The sequence below is a fragment of the Bos indicus x Bos taurus genome, chromosome 19 (genome assembly GCF_003369695.1).
Source record: "Bos indicus x Bos taurus breed Angus x Brahman F1 hybrid chromosome 19, Bos_hybrid_MaternalHap_v2.0, whole genome shotgun sequence".
NCBI lineage: Eukaryota > Metazoa > Chordata > Mammalia > Artiodactyla > Bovidae > Bos > Bos indicus x Bos taurus.
Window position 1 is genome coordinate 61666679 of NC_040094.1, and position 12682 is coordinate 61679360.

The 12682-nt window shown below is 44.8% G+C and overlaps 1 protein-coding gene across 8 annotated transcripts in view; it reads right to left on the minus strand.

Annotated features, from left to right (window-relative positions):
* KCNJ16 (potassium voltage-gated channel subfamily J member 16) overlaps nt 1–12682 on the minus strand; it is an 85612-nt gene that overhangs the window by 24047 nt on the left and 48883 nt on the right. For 4 of the 8 annotated variants that reach the window (XM_027519037.1, XM_027519034.1, XM_027519036.1 and 1 more), the window contains exon 1: nt 3133–3643. The exons of 3 other annotated variants lie outside the window; for them this stretch is intronic. The gene's annotated coding sequence lies outside the window, so the exon portion shown is untranslated. Of the gene's footprint in view, nt 1–3132; nt 4838–12682 lie in introns of those variants that run through there. One more of the 8 variants, XR_003506919.1, reaches the window with a different exon arrangement.

Consider the following 12682-nt stretch of genomic DNA (forward strand, 5'->3'; position numbering starts at 1 on the left):
TTAGATTTGATTTTTGGAGTCTGACTGATTTCTATGGGAATCTCATCTGTACCACTTACCTATGTGAATTCTGACCAGTTATCTTATCTCTTTTTCATCCCGGCCCCTTTAAAAGGATACTGATGGGAATGAAATCAGGTCGCGTTATAAAATGATAGGTGTGCCCCAAATGTCAGTGGCTTTCACCTGAACCAAAACAGGAATTTTGCCTTGACTGACTGGAAGCAGTCACAGTGATCATGATGGGGGTAGATGCTTTTGATGTTTTTTTAATTGGAGAATAACTGCCTTACAGCCTTGTGTTAGTTTCTGACGTACAGCACGAATCATCTATATGGATACATGCCTCCTCCCTCTGGGGCCTCCCGCCCCGCCATCCCCCGATGCCGCCGCTCTAGGTCATCACAGAGCACTGAGCTGGGCTCCCTGGGCCACTCAGCAGCTTCCCACTAGCTGTTTACACACGGTGGCGTGCACGTCAGTGCCACTCTCCCAGTTCGTGCCCCCCTCCCCTTCCCATCTGTTCTCTACGTCTGTGTCTCTACCCCTGAGGGGCAGCTGTTTTGATTTTTAAAAAGATGAAAATGTGAAATGGCTGATCTGTCTTTATTAAATCGCACGCTCACAGAAGAACGTCCCTGGCCTGTACTCTTGACCCTACTGACCCTTGACCTTCCTCTGGACTCTCATCACCCCTCATGCCAGCCCCTCCTGCATACATTCCCGGACCCCGGCTGCATCACTGAGAAGCTTGGCCTCATCAGAGAGGCGCGGCCCAGCCATGGAATGTGGGCGTCTGGAAGCGGACAGTGGAATACTGCTGCTCGGAACACCACGTGAGTAGTGGGTCGAGGCTGGTGCGAGCTGCCAGGACCAAGGGGTGCAGGTGGAATCAACTGGGAGGTTGGGACTGACACATATACACTGTTGACACTGGAGATCAAGCCAGAAAATCCTAAGGAAAGAAACCCCTAATATTCACTGGGAGGACTGATACTGAAGCTGAAGCTCCAATACTTCAGCCACCTGATCTGAAAAGCTGACTTGTTGGAAGAGCTGACTCCTTGGAAAAGACCCTGATGCTGGGAAAGATTGAGGGCAGGAGAAGAAGGGGGCGACAGACGATGAGATGGCTGGATGGCACCATCGACTCCATGGACATGAGTTTGAGCAAACTCTGGGATACAGCGGAGGACAGGGAAGCCTGGCATGCTGCAGTCCATGGGGTCACAAAGAGTTGGCCACGACTGAGCATGAGCAACTGAATGATACCAGCATGAAATAGACAACAAATGGGAATCTACTATATAGCTCAGTGAACTCTACTGTGCTCTGAGGTGACCTAAATGGGAGGAAATCCCAAGAAGAGGGGGTATGCATATATGTGTGGCTGATTCACCTTGCTGTACAGCAGAAACTAACACAACATTGTGAAGCAACTATATGCCAATAAAAATTGATTTTAAAAATTGCCACAACTTTGACATCACAATATTCGACTTTCCTTACTGCAAAATTGCAACTGGCTGGTCATTTTCTCAAACCTGAGAATAAGATGTATGTTCCTCGGAGTGGAGCCTCAGAGTTGAGATACGACTTTAAGCTTAGCTCATAACTAGCACTGTTTGTATCAGAGTTTCCCTCTTCTCTAAAATGAAGCTGATAATAATTGTCTCCATTGAGTCTGTGCTCGCTGTGTGTGCCAGGCATCATGTCAAAGGAGATTAACTGATAGCTAAGAGAGAGAAAGGTTATAAACGGCTTTTGAGAAGGAGGCAGATTGAAGCAGAATCACGTGGGAAGGGCAGGCTGTACCATCACGGTTATGGGCTTTCAGGACCTCTAGGGATATTCCCCAGGCCCATCTGAATTCTCAGAAGGATTTCTAGGCTCACCAGAAGATAAAGGAGGGGGAAGGGCTTTTGAAAAGGAAAGCTTAGGAATGTCTTTGGTGCTCCAGTGGTTAAGACTTCTTCCAGTGCATGGAGTGAAGGTTCAGCCCCTGGTTGGGGAGTTAAGGTCCCACATGGCTTGCGGCCAAAAAACCAGAATATAAACAAGAGAAACAATACTGTAACAAGTTCAATAAAAGACTTAAAACTGGGGCATATCAAAAGAAAATGAAAAGCTTCAAGAGTTTCATAACTAAGATGTATTTATGGTTAAACCTGGGCTTCTCAGGTGGCTCGGCGGTAAAGAATCCGCCTGCAATGCAGGAGATGGAAGACCCCCTGGAGGAGGGCACAGCAGCCCACTCCAGTATTCTTGGCTGGAGAATCCCACCAACAGAGGAACCGGCGGGCTACAGTCCTTGGGGCTGCAAAGAGTCGGACACAACTCAGGGACTAAACAATAAAGACAACATGGCTAAACCCGGAGACCTGCATCTGCCCAACCCTGGAATTTCGAGGTAAACAAATTACATGCGTATCAGCCTTTGCTCACTTCACCAGAGAAACAAAATCTGAAGCCATGGGCTGTTAATCGATGTTATTGACTCCATGGCAACCCTCCAGGTTGCAAACCAAAAGACAAGAACAAGCAGAAGAAGAACATGTGAAGTGTAAAAGCCCAGTGCTTTCCTACCCTATCAGACGTCAATGCCCGAAGAGCTTACTATTTATCGACGTTACCTTTCGGCAGTTTTTTTTTTTTTTTTTTCTAACGAGTCTTTACAGTATTTCTGTCTGTATTAGCAGCTGTAAAGGCATGATAAATGCCAAATCAACGACAGCATATCTTAGCACGCTGCTCTGTTGTCACGTGGGGCAGGGGAAGAGCGACACGGACACACAAAAAGAGGGTTTCGTGAAAGACTGTTCCCACAGGGAGGACACGTTCTTTGCCACATTGACCCACGTCAATAAGCCATGTTAGGCTGGATAAGTCATCATGCTTTTAAGTCTCTCTCTCTGATGGTTACTTCCCTGCTTGCTTTCTAATCTGCTTGATTCAGCTCTCCCCAGAGATTATAGGAAGGAAAGAATGACTACTAGCCCTAGACTGGACAGCAATACACAGAACCAAAGGAAGCATTGCAGAGACGCCCACCCAAAAGAGAATGAGCTTCCGAGAGCAGAAGAGCAATTCGTTCAAGCTAGGTTCTCTCTGAAACCGACTACGTGGTCTCACCTTAGTGACCGGTGGTGCAGGTCAGCTCAGACCCCGTGTCCTGCGCGTCTTACAGGAGCGTGGAGGCTGGCGCTTGGGGGTTCTTTCCACTCTGCTCCTCCAAGCTCTCTCTGCAGCCATCGGCGCCCACGGCCATGGAGATGAGAAAGCCCACCAGGGAATCTGGCTCTCCTTTGCCTTTCCGGACGCATTCAGCAGACACAAAGGCCGCTGAGTTCTCCGCTCGCCTCCAGTGAATCAACACTTTCTTTCCCTCGTTCCCATGCCTACCCGTAGTACACAGTCTTGCCAATGGTGACTTCCAGAAAGCAAGAGTCCAGGAGAAATAGCCTCCCTTCCTGCCCATCGATATCTTTGTCTTTTAAACTTATTTAACAAGGCTTGCCCCCATTCACAAAACAACCCAAAATTGCCCTTAAACATCTCATAGTCCCAGAGGAGGGATTTTTTTTTTTCTTCTCACTAACAACTCCAGGACTTGAACAACTTCTTCCAAGTGTGTTCTTAAGTGCGGGTGCCCTAGATTGTCGCTGTAAGGATTTTTCTGTGCAAACACACACCCTGTCTCACTGTGAAATCGTACACACAAGGCAAAGAGAATTTCATTTGGGTTCCAAGGACGTGTGCCCCAGAAGACCACTGACAACCTCAGTAATGGTTTCCAGGACAGCATTTAGATTGTTTTTCTGAGAATCCAGTTTTATTTCCTGGCTTGTCTCTTTGTTCTCAGTATGGGATATGAGAGAATAAGTCTTACTCAGTGTCCATTTTTTCACCTATTGGAAGTCTTACAATTTGGAATGAACTAGTCATGAAAATGTGGCCATTTCCAAGAAATTGAGTGGATGCTAGTACCAATTAGTAAGATGATGGAAGTAGGAGAAGGAATTTTGAAGTGGGGACTCTGCAGCTGAGGTTTTATCGTGGTAATTGGACACACTGGCAACCAAATGAGGTCAGGTAGACAACGCACATGCATTCTTCTCTAATTTCAGGAGAGGTGTAGGATTGGAAGTTACGGGTACATTTACAGCATTTACAACTAGGAACATGGATGAGACCACACAAGGAGTGAGGGCAGTTAGAAAAGAGAAAGCTTCCAGTGACTGAGGTCTGGGATGAGTCAACTTCAAGTTGGGAAGATGAGGATGAGCCAACAGAAGAGACTGAAAAGGAGAATTTCTTGCAGTAGGAAAAAAACCTGTGAAATGTGGTATGAGGAGAAGACAATAATACAAGAGAAAGGATTGATCCTGTGTGCCGGAGGCTAGTGAGAAGTCAAGACGAGGACTAAGAGCTGACTGTGGGACGTTTCTCTGAGATGTCCGGTAGTTCTGATGAAAGATGTGTCAGTAGAGTTTGGGAAACAAATGCCTAACTAGATCAGGAATGAGAGGAAGTAGAGGTTACATGCATCTGCTTTGTGAGGAGCTCTGCTGTCAAATGGAGTAGAAAACGGGGTGGTGGGCTGGGAAGGAAGGTGGGGCTTAGGAGGGGCTTATTTTTCCGGGAGTTTTTTTGTTCTAACAGGAGAGACGGACAGTTTACTGTATAAGATGCTGTCAGCTTAGTAATTTTTGATTAAGTAAATGCCCTCCAATGACTCTCGTGCATCATTTTTACTAAAAAATAAGCCCTTCTTGGGACGTCCCTGGCCATCCAGGGTTAAGGCTTCACCTCCCAGTGCAGGGCATGTGGGATCGATCCCTGGCTGGGAACTAAGATCCTTCATGCCTCCCAGACAAGAAAACAAAATATAAAACAGAAGCAATGTTGTAACAAATTCAATAACGACTTTTAACAAAAATGATCCACAGCAAAAAAATATTTAAAAAAATATATTTCTTTTCAGAGTCTTAAAGAAGATGTCTTAAACACAAGAGAATGAAAAGACCTACAAAGAATAAACCCAAAACAACTAAGAAAATGGTAATAGGATCATACAGAGAGGTAACTACTTTAAATGCAAATGGATTGTGTGTGCTAAGTCGCTTCAGACGTGTCTGATTCTGTGCGACCCCATGGACTGTAGCCTACCAGGCTCCTCTGTCAATGGAGTTTTCCAGGCAAGAATACCGGAGTGGGTTGCCACGCCCTCCTCCAGGGGATCTTCCCGACCCAGGGATCGAACCTGCTTCCCTTCCGTCTCCTGCACTGACAGGCAAGTTCTTAAATGCACCAAACAAAAGACGCAGACTAACTGGGTGGATGAGAATGCGCGTGTACGCACTTCCACTTGCCGCATCAGTCTGCTTAAGCCCCCAGACTGCCATGCCGCCCAGCCTGTGAGATTGTGCTTTCCCAGCCCGTGACTGCACTCAGCCCCCAGCAGTGGAAGCAGCACGTCCTAACCCCCAGACCACCTAGAAATTCCCCCAAAGTGACCACAGTTACAGTTGGTTGTCATTCAGGTGCTTAGTCGGGTCCAACTATTTGCGACCCCATGGACTGTAGCCCGACAGCCTCCTCTGCCCATGGGTTTCTCCAGGCAAGAATACTGGAGTGGGTTGCCATGCCCTCCTCCAGGGGATCTTCCTGACCTAGGGATCGAACGTGTGTCTCCTGCACTGGCAGATTCTTTACCACCAAGGCATCAGGGAAGTCCTATTTGCTCTCACGGTTTCATTATAGAATCAAGAGGAAAGAATGAAATCCTATTACTGGACCAATAACGGTCTCTGCTTTAGGCAAGTTTCATCACCGACCACATGTGGGTGAAAAGTGAGTGATCAAGTTTTAAAACATCTTTTTTGTCCTACAGTATGCAAAATACTTTGCTTAATTCCATCTTAATAAAACATCATTTATATCATTGTATACAACCATATAAACCACAGAAAATATAAAACCTTTTAACACCTTCTCAGTAAAAATTAGTTAAAATAGCTCTAACATTCATCTACAAATTAATCACAGTCTAATCCTGGTGGCTCAGTGGTAAAGAATCCAAGAATCCTCCTGCCAATGCAGGAGACGTGAGTTTAAACCCTCGGTCAGGATGATCCCTTGGAGGAGGAAACGGCAACCCACTCCAGTACTCTTGCCTGGGAAATCCCATGGTCAGAGGAGCCTGGCGGGCTACAGTCCATGGGGTCACAAAAGACTTGGACACAACTTAGCAACTAAACAACAACAACAAAACAAATGTAGACACTAGGTAACGGGCAGAATTATTTAACACCATTTTCCATACCTAAGGGAAAATTCTACATTGTTTGGCATAGTTTCAGTTCCTGCTGAAACCATGGCTTTGGACAGACCCAGACAAACTTCACAGGAGTCACTTTTGCTGGCTGGAGGGCTTCCTGCTGTTCTAACAGTCCTGCGGGTGAAGGAGGAGACAGAGGAAGCGTCTGAACCTCTCACTGCTAAACAGGGCATTCTTCTCCAGCCACTCAGGGAAGTCTCGTCCATTACCTACATCCTTAGCTTATTTACAACTCACGGACTTATTTTCCTTTCCCTGGCCACACCGTACCAAAGTGGAGTAGATGATGGTAATAGATTTCAACATCTGGACTCAGAGATCAATCCGTGGTTCCTCTCAAATCAGTGATCATTGTCCCATTTAAAAACTTAATGAAATTTTCATTTGTTTCTATGCATATTTTGATTTCTTGATTTATTCTGTGGTTTGTTGGAGGGAGAGGGTGGGATGATTTGGGAGAATGGCATTGAAACATGTATAATATCATATATGAAATGAATCGCTAGTCCAAAAAAAAAAAAAAAAAACTTAATGAGGCGCCATACAAAATTCTACTTGGATTTTTTTCCCCCTGAACTGGAATGAATCACTTCTCCTGCTGGTTGTTGTACCATCTACCAAACACACACATTCCCAGGCGAAGACCCTGTAGGAATGGCCGCAGTGGCTGTCAGGTACTGTCAGGAGAGTTGTTATTTTGGTTTAGTTTCTCTGTTGTGTCCAACTCCTTTGCAAACCCATGGACTATACAGCCTACCAGGCTCCTCTGTCCATGGGATTTCCCAGGCGAGAAGACTGGAGTGGGTTGCTGTTTCTTTCTCCAGGGGATCTTCCCTACCTAGGGATTGAACTCACATCACCTGCACTGGCAGGCAGATTCATCACCACTGAGCCACCTGCGAGAGGTCATCTTAAACCCTCAGAAGCCTGTAAGCCCACCTTACAACTGCCCCTTGAGGTGGCCCTCGGTCTCTGTGGGGACATTGCCATTGACAAGGACCAAAGTGCCCGGCTCACGCCCTCTTCCTCTTTTGTGATGACTCACCTCTCTCAATGAGGACATCCTTCCTTCAACTCAGATAAACATGTGTCTCCCGTGGCTCTTATAGGAGGTTCCTGTCCCATTCTACTCCAGATAGCCAGTTCTTTCGACAAAAATGGTAAGAATCTCACACTTACTTCTTACCTTCCAAGTCAGATTTCACTTCCTTCAGGGAAAACCCCCCAAAGCCTCCTAGGATCCTGATATGCAGACTGATGATTTAACTTGTCAGGTTTCAAAGTGAAGAGGGTTGGGACCAATGACAAAATGATGAGTCACCAAGAGAGCAGGTGTCAACCAAGGCTGCTGGGATGTCCAGCTTGTTCATGAGCAGTTGTGTGCAGGCAAATTTTAATGATAGGTTCTCCATGGGGAATAGAAAGACTGGTCGTAGAATTCACCAATTTCTTTTTTTTTTATTTTTTACTGTAACACAATTGATTTACAATGTTGTATTCATTTTAGGTGCATGGCAAAGTGAGTCAGATAGGTGTATCTTTCTTTTTCTCTGTTCTTTTCTCCTATAGATTGCATTGGGAACCTACACTGCATAACGAGTAGATATATATACTGTATAATATGCCATACAGTTATCTACTTTATGTATGGCACTGTGTATATGTCAATACCAGTCTCCTCATTCATTTCCCCCACGTCTTTCACCTTTGCAAACCATAAGTTTGTTTTTCACTTTGTTGTTCAGTCACTGAGTTGTGTTCGACTCTTTGTGACCCTGTGGACTGCAGTACGATAGGCTTCCCTGTCCTTCACTATCTCCTAGAGTTTGCTTAAACTCATGTCCATTGAGTTGGTGAGGCCATCCAGCCATCTCATCCTCTGTCGTCCCTGTCTCCTCCTGCCCCCAATCCCTCCCAGCATCAGAGTCTTTTCCAAAGAGTCAACTCTTCGCATGAGGTGGCCAAAGTATTGGAGTTTCAGCTTCAACATCAGTCCTTCCAAAGAACAAACAGGACTGATCTCCTTTAGAATGGCCTGGTTGGATCTCCTTGCATCCCAAGGGACTCTCAAGAGTCTTCTCCAACACCACAGTTCAAAAGCATCAATTCTTCCTCGATCAGCTTTCTTTATAGTCCAACTCTTACATCCATACATGACCACAGGAAAAACCATAGCTTTGACTTGATGGACCTTTGTTAGCAAAGTGACATCTCTGCTTTCTAACGTGCTGTCTAGGTTTGTCATAGTTTTTTTTTCAAGGAGCTTTTTCAGTTCAGTTCAGTCGATCAGACATGTCCGACTCTTTGCAACCCAATGAAGCTTTCTATATATTTCTAAATCGGTGACTCTATTTTAGTTTTGTACAGAGTTTGCCTAGCTCTGTGGTGTAGACTGTGACCCTGACTGACGCCCAGTTGCTGATGGGATGTGTCAGAGAGCGGGGAGGTAAGAGGGTGTACCTCTTACCCAGTGCTCCTGGGCACTGACAAGGGTCTGCTCCATCAGAGCCCTGGGTCACAAGCTGTGTCTTAGGCTTTGTTCAAGGTCCTAGGTGCTCGTCTCTAAGCTTCTCTTTTAAAATCTGATGTATCTTAAATCACAGTTGCTGCTGCTAAATCACTTCAGTCGTGTCCGACTCTGTGCGACCCCATGGACGGCAGCCCACCAGTCTCCTCTGTCCCTGGGATTCTCCAGGCAAGAACACTGGAGTGGGTTGCCATTTCCTTCTCCAATGCATGAAAGTGAAAAGTGAAAGTGAAGTCGCTCAGTCGTGTCTGACCCTCAGCGACCCTATGGACTGCAGCCTTCCAGACTCCTCGATCCATAGGATTTTCCAGGCAAGAGTACTGGAGTTGGGTGCTATCGCCTTCTCCGAAATCACAGTTACTGAGATGTTATTTGTAAAGTCCAGAGTCTGCTCAGATTCCACTCAAAATTCCACTTTGAAGATCCAATTTCATCAAAATTCAACTTCACAACTCCTGGGAATGAGGATAGGGAGGCAGAGAAAGACAAAGTCCCAGAAAAAGCCACGAGCTTCTAATATTTGGGTCAGAATAAAAAAAAAAGTTAGCCTTCAGTGTCTGTACTGGAAATAGAATTGGGCAAAGCTGATATATATTAAATTATATATGTATCACTAAGCAATGATTAGATACCACTAAGTCTTAATCAAAGTCGTCATTTTCTTTAATGGAATGAAAACCTGGATTTTAAAAGGCTGGCTTGTTAAGAGGGGGAGTACAAAAAGTGATTTAAAGTTTTAACTGCTTTGTTCTGAAGTCAGTCAGAGAAGGAGAAATACCATCTGATGTCCCTTAGATCGAGAATCTAAAAGTAAATGATACAAATAGACTTATTTATAAAAAAGAATCATAGACTTAGAGAAGAAATGTATGATTGTAGGGGGCAAAGAATAAGGGTAGGAGGAAGGGACAGTTAGGGAATTTGGGATGGGCAGGTACACACGACTCTACTTAAAATGGATAACCAACAAGGACCTATTGTACAGCACAGGGAATTCTGCTCCGTGTTCTGTGGCAGCCTGGATGGGAGGGGAGTTTGGGGGAGAAGGGAAAAATGTATCTGTATGGCTGAGTCCCTTCACTGCTCACCTGAAACTGTCACAACATTGTTAATCAGCTATACTGCAATATAAAATAAAAAAATTTTTTTTCAAAAGAAAAGCAGGCAAATTTTCCTTTCCACCAAAAAAAAAAAAAGTTTTAAATGTTTCCCTGTAATTCAGTAAACCTTTATGAAGTCCTTATCATGAATTAAGAAAACTCTATAAATATTTAACTTAAAATTCTGCAAATGAATACACTTCTTTTCATGTGGTTCCTTCCTCACTCTCGGGTAGACAGCTGCCTTCTTTAAAGCTGTGGGTGTGCTTGGGACCATTCTTTATGGAATCCACACTGCAGTAGTTACTTATGAGTCACTCCTTCCCAAGGGTGTAATTTACACCCTTCTTCTGTTCATCCTGAAGGCAACTGGTGGAAACAAAGTCTCTTAACACAGAATAGGAGTTAGCAGAGAGAGTCAAAGTGTTTATTTGGCTTGATGGCTGGCTCTAGGATGCAGACAAGTATGAGACAGAGCTGGAGTGGTGAACTGCATCTGGCAAGTCAGGTCCAAGAATTTCAATTATTCTCAGCCAGGATGCTAGAGCTTTGATCAGGGGAGTAAGACAGTTTGATTAGAATTTAAGAGCATGTGTTCTGGCAGCAATGGTGAGACTGGATTGGCCAGACAACAGATAGGGAGGAAAGTGAGGAAGATACTATTTTCTTGGGCTCCAAAATCACTGTGGACAGTGACTGCAGCCATGAAATTAAAAGACGGTTGCTTCTTGGGAAAAAAGCTATGACAAACCTAGGCAGTATATTAAAAAGCAGAGACGCCAGTTTGCAGATCAAGATTCACATAGTCAAAGCTATGGGTTTTCCAGTAGTCACATATGGATTTGAGAGTTGGACCACAAAGAAGACTAAGCAATGAAGAACTGATTTTTCAAACATGGTGCTGGAGAAGACTCCTGAGAGTCCCTTGGACTGCAAGGAGATCAAACCAGTCCATCCTAAAGGAAATCAACACTGAATATTTATTGGAAGGACTGATGCTGAAGCTGAAGCTCCAGTACTTTGGCCACCTGATATGAAGAGCCAGCTCATTAGAAAAGACCCTGATGCTGGGAAAGATTGAAGGCAGGAGGACAAGAAGGTGACAGAGGATGAGATGGTTGGATGGCATCACCAACTCAATGGACATGAGTTTGAGCAAACTCTGAGAGATAGAAGAGGACAGGCAAGCCTGGCGTGATGCAGTCCATGGGGTCACAAAGAGTCATATACAACTTAGCAACAGAACAACAACCACAGCAAGGGGAAGAAGCAGAGGGAACAGACTCAAGAGGGACTTGGGGATCTGAATCCCCAAGAAGCAGAAGTTTTTCAGGGAGGGAGAGAGAAAAGAAAGAGGAATTGCTCAGAGAAGGGAGGGGTTGGGGGAGAGTCAAGGAAGATCTCAAAGGAAAGGTGGGTATGGTTGCAGTCAGGTCTGCAGGGTGGATGGCAAGAAGCTGGTGACTTTATTTCCTGGTTCCATAAGGGGGTGGACAGTGGGTACAGAAGGCAGGATCTGAGATTTAAAGAGGATGGAAAATATTTGAAACCATCAGCGTAGGGAAGTTAGAAACTATGCTATTGCGGGGCTGTGTTGAGGGTTCATCCTTGGGAATGTTCCATGGGGTATCTGACATGTTTTCATGTGGTAGCCTTTGTTAGGAAGCTACAGAACCTGCTGTAAAAACACATCATATTTAGAAAAAGTTGCTTCTCTAGTGGTTCAGAAGGTAAAGAATCTGCCTGCAAAGTTGCATCAGTATATCTAATTCACTGTTTTTCTTTTATTGTGAGAAAGCTGAATTGGAAAATTGCATTGATAAAAGAAAAGTAATTTATAACCATCCTGAGTGATACAACAAATACAACAAATTGACAAATACAACAAATTAAAAAAACAAACCATCTGGTTGAAAATGTGCATTTAGAAATGCTGTTTGACACACTCCTGTTCGGGACCCCCTCCCCTGTAACGACCTGTGTCTCTCCTTCTCAGTGAAATTCACCAAGAAAAACCAATGCTTTGGGATTAAAGAATTTTAACAAGGTAACTTATTCCAGCCTGGGTTTCCAGATTGACCACTAAATGGACTTTATGACAAAAACAGTGAACTTCCCACAAACGCTTGTTCCGAAAACATTTGTTAGGCAGCGCCACCGCACCCCCCACCCCAGCTGCCCCCGCCCTCAAACAAGCCCCTGACATCAGCGATGGGAATGGGAGCGAACAGGCAATTCGACGCGTCCTGGTGTGGAACTCCGAAATTTAGTCGGGGAACAAACCCCAGTGAGGTCATGTCTCGCTCAGGATTAAATGGCTAACTCCAATTCTGTGATCATATTAAGAAAAATGCACGTTAAAATGCCCAGGAATTTTTCCTTTGTTTGATTCACAATTAAACTTGCACACACGTCATGTCTGCAAAAGGAGCGTTTCCCCATGTCAGATGCTTTCTCTGACTCTCATAGGATGCGAAAGAAAATAAAGAGCACGCTACCTTCTTCAGCTGGCTGGGTCGTGTACCTTACCACACCTCTGGAGTGGTATAGACAAATGTAGATTTGTGTATCCTCCAAAAAGGCAAGTCAGCAAAGCAGAAATAGAGATACAGACGTAGAAAACAAATATATGGATACCAAGAGGAAAAGAGGGGAATTGGGAGACTGACATATATACACTATTGATCACATCTGTGGTTTTTCCAGTCGTCATGG